This window comes from Galeopterus variegatus, unplaced genomic scaffold (assembly GCF_000696425.1).
Source record: "Galeopterus variegatus unplaced genomic scaffold, G_variegatus-3.0.2 Scaffold707, whole genome shotgun sequence".
Taxonomy (NCBI): Eukaryota; Metazoa; Chordata; class Mammalia; order Dermoptera; family Cynocephalidae; genus Galeopterus; species Galeopterus variegatus.
This window is the reverse complement of record NW_007726818.1, coordinates 404,319-409,217: the sequence shown is the minus strand read 5'-3', so window position 1 is coordinate 409,217 and position 4,899 is coordinate 404,319. Positions and strand designations below refer to the sequence as shown.

At 42.6% G+C, this 4,899-nt stretch overlaps 2 pseudogenes; one reads left to right on the top strand and one right to left on the bottom strand.

The window, feature by feature from the left end:
- Nucleotides 1-1,977, top strand: LOC103589604 (annotated as a pseudogene).
- A 1,394-nt stretch (nucleotides 1,978-3,371) lies between these two features.
- On the bottom strand, nucleotides 3,372-4,250 carry LOC103589598 (annotated as a pseudogene).
- Between the last annotated feature and the right edge of the window lie 649 nt (nucleotides 4,251-4,899).

Genomic DNA, 4,899 nt, shown 5'->3' with positions numbered 1-4,899 from the left:
ATGTACAAACGTGAAATTTTAGATCTCAATCCAGGCATTAATTACACTGGTAAAGAACAGTATTGCAGGAGTCAGAAGATTGTACTTACTAGTAAGTGCTCAGTAAATGCTGTGATATTAAGTAAAGAGAGTTCCCTTTGTTTTGGAAGGAATGTATTATAATGGGTAAGAACACAGGTATTAGAGTCAGTCAGATCTGGGTTCCAGTCCCAGCACACCTGGTAAAGAACAGTATTGCAGGAGTCAGAAGATTGTACTTACTAGTAAGTGCTCAGTAAATGATGTGATATTAAGTAAAGAGAGTTCCCTTTGTTTTGGAAGGAATGTATTATAATGGGTAAGAACACAGGTTTTAGAGTCAGTCAGATCTGGGTTCCAGTCCCAGCACACACCTGTGAGCTGTGTGATCTTGGGCAAGTCCCTTAACTTCTCTAGGCCCGTTTCCTACTTCTGTAAAAAAACATCGATAATAAAAACACTTAGCTCATGGGGTTGTGATGATTAGATGAGGTTGACAATTCAAGAAACAGCTCTTAGCACAAACTGTCTAGCACTGAGTATGCTCTCATTAAGTACCTCCTATTATTAGTAGTCTATTATTATAATCAGAAGATTTCTAAGAGAATACAAGAACTAAGGTGAACCTACCCAGTGTTTGAGCTGAATTCAAGCCCTAACTCATTTGTTGCTGTTACTGAGAATAAGAGAAGATAAGTGATGCCTCTGTTGGAGATCTACACAATTACTTTGGGTAAATGCATATAAATTCATTTATTTATTCATTCATTTATTTATTCATCAAATATTTCTTATGCACCTCATCTCTGGCTACTGTGCTAGTTATCAGGAATAAAGGTAAGTAAAAATACTCATGCCTATCTTTCAGACTAATGGAGAAGACAGACATTTAAAAAATGACTACATAAATATATATAGTTACGACAATGGGTGTTATGAAAGAATATACTGTACTCTAAGAGTATGTAACAAGGGGATACCTTCCTAGTTCAGGGAAGACTTTCCTGAGAAAGTGACTTATAAGTTGAAATCTAATGGACTGGGAAGTAGGGAGGGAGGAGTGGGGAAGGGTATTTAGGCAAGGGGAGCAGCATAGAGAAGGCTGAACTTGGTGTGCTGGAGGCCTTGAGAAACCAGTGTGGATGGAAGCAGAGAGAGGGGAGGTGGGTCCATGAGACTGTTGGCAGGGCTTTGGGGGTAATGGTAGGACTTAAATCTTTATTCTAGAGGTATTAATGGTAAGACAATAAAAGGTTTAAGGAGAGGCATGATGTGATCAGATCCATGTTTTGAAAGAGCAGTATTCCGTGTTACTGACTACCCCATGGGGTGTGTGGGAAATAATTAAGCGAACTAGTATTCCAACCCTAGGGAAGAATGTAGTTGTGGCTGGAAGGTCAAAAAATAATGGAATGCCCATTGCAATGTTACTATACACAGATGGGGTGCATGAACGTCCTAGAGGTGATGCCACTGTTACAATATCGCTTCGATGTACTCTCAAAGAGCAGTTGAAGAGTCATACAGTTCTTGTAGATATTGTCATACCCAATGCAAGTATTCCAAATCTAATCATTGCAGATATGATCAAGGAAGGAGCAGCAGTCACCAATGTGGGAATAAATTGAGTTCAAGGTCCCATAACTGCTAAACCCAAGTTGGTTGGAGATGTGGATTTTGTTTATTTTTGGCAGCTGCTGTTAAGGGGATCTAAACCCTAGACTTTGGTTATTACCAGTACCACACTCTAACCGAGTGAGCTAACCAGCCAGCCCTGGAAATGTGGATTTTGAAGGAGTCAGGAAAAAAGCCAGTTACATCACTCCAGTTCCTGGAGGTGTTGGTCCCATGGCAGTGGCGATGCTAATGAAGAATACCATTATTGCTGCAAAAAAAGTGCTAAGGTATGAAAAGCGGGAAGTGTGGCAGTCTAAGGAACTTGACGTGGCCACTAATTAACTGTTGTGTCTTCTGTCACAAAAAGAACTCCAAGCCAGTTCAAGAAGCAAAGCAGGGCAATATTTATTCTACTGAAATGATTTTAAATGATGCTTTGCGTTTATTGAAAGTTTAAATGGGTGGGTGTTTGTGCACATGGTACCTCACCAGGGAGCACACCAGTGTCATGCTGGATCATGTGATCTAGCCAGGAGCAGCCATTAACCTAGTGATTAACATGGGAGACATTGTCACATTGAAAATGGATGCTTAACTTTGTCAAGCCACTTTGGTTAAAAATTTGCCTTTTTTAGAACTGCATTTCTCAAGTGCTATTCCAATAAGAGTTGATACTCATTTTAGGTTCCAAACCTTTTGAGTTGAACTAGTCAAACAAAAGAAAAAATGTTGCTAGAGAAAATCAGGAGAAAGCGAAATGGTAGTATTTGAGCAGAAAAAAATTACCCGACTTTATATACATATTGATTGAGAACCAGATTTATCTAAATAGAACTGAATTGGCTAGGATGAAGAAAAACTACATGTTAGCCATATTCCCTGTCTTTTTGTGGCATAGTCACTGCAAAAATGTTAAATGTTTAGGGTTGTTCCATTTGCTATTTGCTCTCATTTTATGTGTGTTACCCTTCAGTGAGGTCTCCCATTTTAGTTTTCTAGGATTGAAAGGCTTGTTTTATAAGTTATTCATGTATATTGTTATATTTGGCTTTTGCTATATACTTAAATTTCATTGTTAAATTTTTGTATTGTTAGGGGGTGTCTGTATGCTTTTTCTGGCATATTTTGAAACCTATTTTTGTAAAACAAAACTTTGGCCTGGTAATCATTAAGGCGGTTTGTAAAAATATGCAACCAACTTTTCCACCAAAGAATTGCCGAAAGCGGCCTGCTTTCCTCTGATGTAACCTGTTGGCCTTCCTGAAAGATTTTCAAGAGCTGGAGTTGATATTGAATTTAATCAATCAAACTTTCTGATTTAAATTGTTTTTTGGTTTTTGTTTTGTTTTGTTTTGTTTTTGTCTGTCATAAAACACATCTGTCTGGTGTGAAATGTTTTCATTTTTTGGATGTCAATCCACCTTTTTTTTTTTTTCCTTTTTGTCTTTTTTACTGACCGGTAACGGGATCGCAACCCTCGGTGTCGCTCCCGTACCGGGGACTGGCAACAGGATCGCAACCCTCGGTGTTGCGCCCGCACTGCGCTCAGCCAGTGAGCGGGAACCGGTCTCCACATGGGATCCGAACCCTCGGCGGGAGCGCCACTGCGCTCCCAAGCGGCACACTCTCCAGTGCGCCACCGGGCCGGCCTGTCAATCCACCTTTATTGGAAGAAACCCTGCACTGTAATTGTTTTAAATAATGCATGCCCTGCCCCACCCCAGTGCCTGGTGGGCTCAGACGATCATCTCCAGCTGCCTGGCATACTTGATGACCTGTTTGGTCAGTTTGGTGGAGGGGATGGTGGTGTCTTCTGGCTTCTGTTGCTGGCTGGCAAAACTGCAGTTGTTGTTGGGGTCCAGGACCCAATCTTGCTTCTTTGTGTAGTCCATCACCCTTTTGGGGTGTGTTGAAGAAGAAGATCTGGGTGGCCTCAGTGAAAAGAATTTTCTCATAAGCCTTCTCCATGCATCCAGCAATCTCGTCCTTTATAGTGTCAAGCAGGATGTCCATGAAGAAGGTGTAGCTCTAGGTGGGGATGTTACTTTTGGCTAGAAACACCTTGTTGTAGGTGCCCTCCATCAAGTATTGCTTGAGAGACATCAGGGTGCTTGATGTGGACACTGGTCTGGTTGTCCTTGGCAGGCAACCACTCCAACTGTGTGGAACTCAGCGACCTGGTTCTGGGAGAGCAGGAAGAGGAGGTTGAGGCCCAAGAACGGGTGCATGTAGGCTGATTTGGGGAGTTGCTCCTTGTCATCAAAGTAGTAGCATTTCAGCTGGGCCATGTAGCACTGAAAGGAGGGGATGTCCTTGCTTAGGATGCTCCACTGGGCCCCAATCTCCAGTATGTCATGGTGAGAATGAGCTGCTGTTTGGTCAGCTTGGTCCCTGTGGTTAGCAGAAAGTTGAGCTCCAGCAAAAACAGCTTGAAGCAGCCTAGCTCTTCTCTGCACTTGCTAAGATCAGGGCTTTTATGGTTCTACTTCCCCTTGAGTTGCTTGTACATGCCATCAGGACTGCACCTGAGGCCACAGCTGGCCCAGAGCTCTAGAGCCTGCCACCTCATTTACTGCTGCAGTCATCATCTTCCATGATGCAGCAAACCGCCTGCCTGATTTATGGCAGCCTGAAGTGAGTTTCTCAAAAAAATAAATAAGTAAAAAAGAGAGTAGACAAATCCCTTATAAACTTGTCTGTGGAGGGGAGGACAGAGATAGGGTGGTAATGATATAAGAGGTGCTCAGTTTCCCTGGGTTCAGCTTTCAGGACATACCTCTGAGTTTCCAGCCACTCCCCAAGGTCTCAGACCCCCTTGTCTAGGCTTTCCCCTAGAGGAAAGTTACTGTTGCCAGTTAGACCTATTTTCAGCACCAACATGGGAAAAATGAGACCACAAAGGACTGGCTTATGCAAATCCAGTGGCAGGGCCTGCTCAATAGAGAGGGGTTATATAACCCTGTTGAATGACCTTCTTCTAGAGGTGCTAGAGAGCACAGAATATTCTTGAACATGCCTGGTGCATGTGCCAGGACTTGACCAATGAACATGCTCCAGGAAGAGACCAACTGAGCATGTACAAGACTAATGTTACATAACTGGGAACCACCCCCTTAATTGAATATTCATTAGGTGGTGAAACTATAAAAGCTGAATCCCAGCAGAAGGCAGGGTTGTTGCTCACTTTCCTGGAGGCAACTGGCTCTTTGCTGGCTGAGGTGTGTATAATTTGTATTGAACTTACTTTCAGCAAGCAGCTGCTCA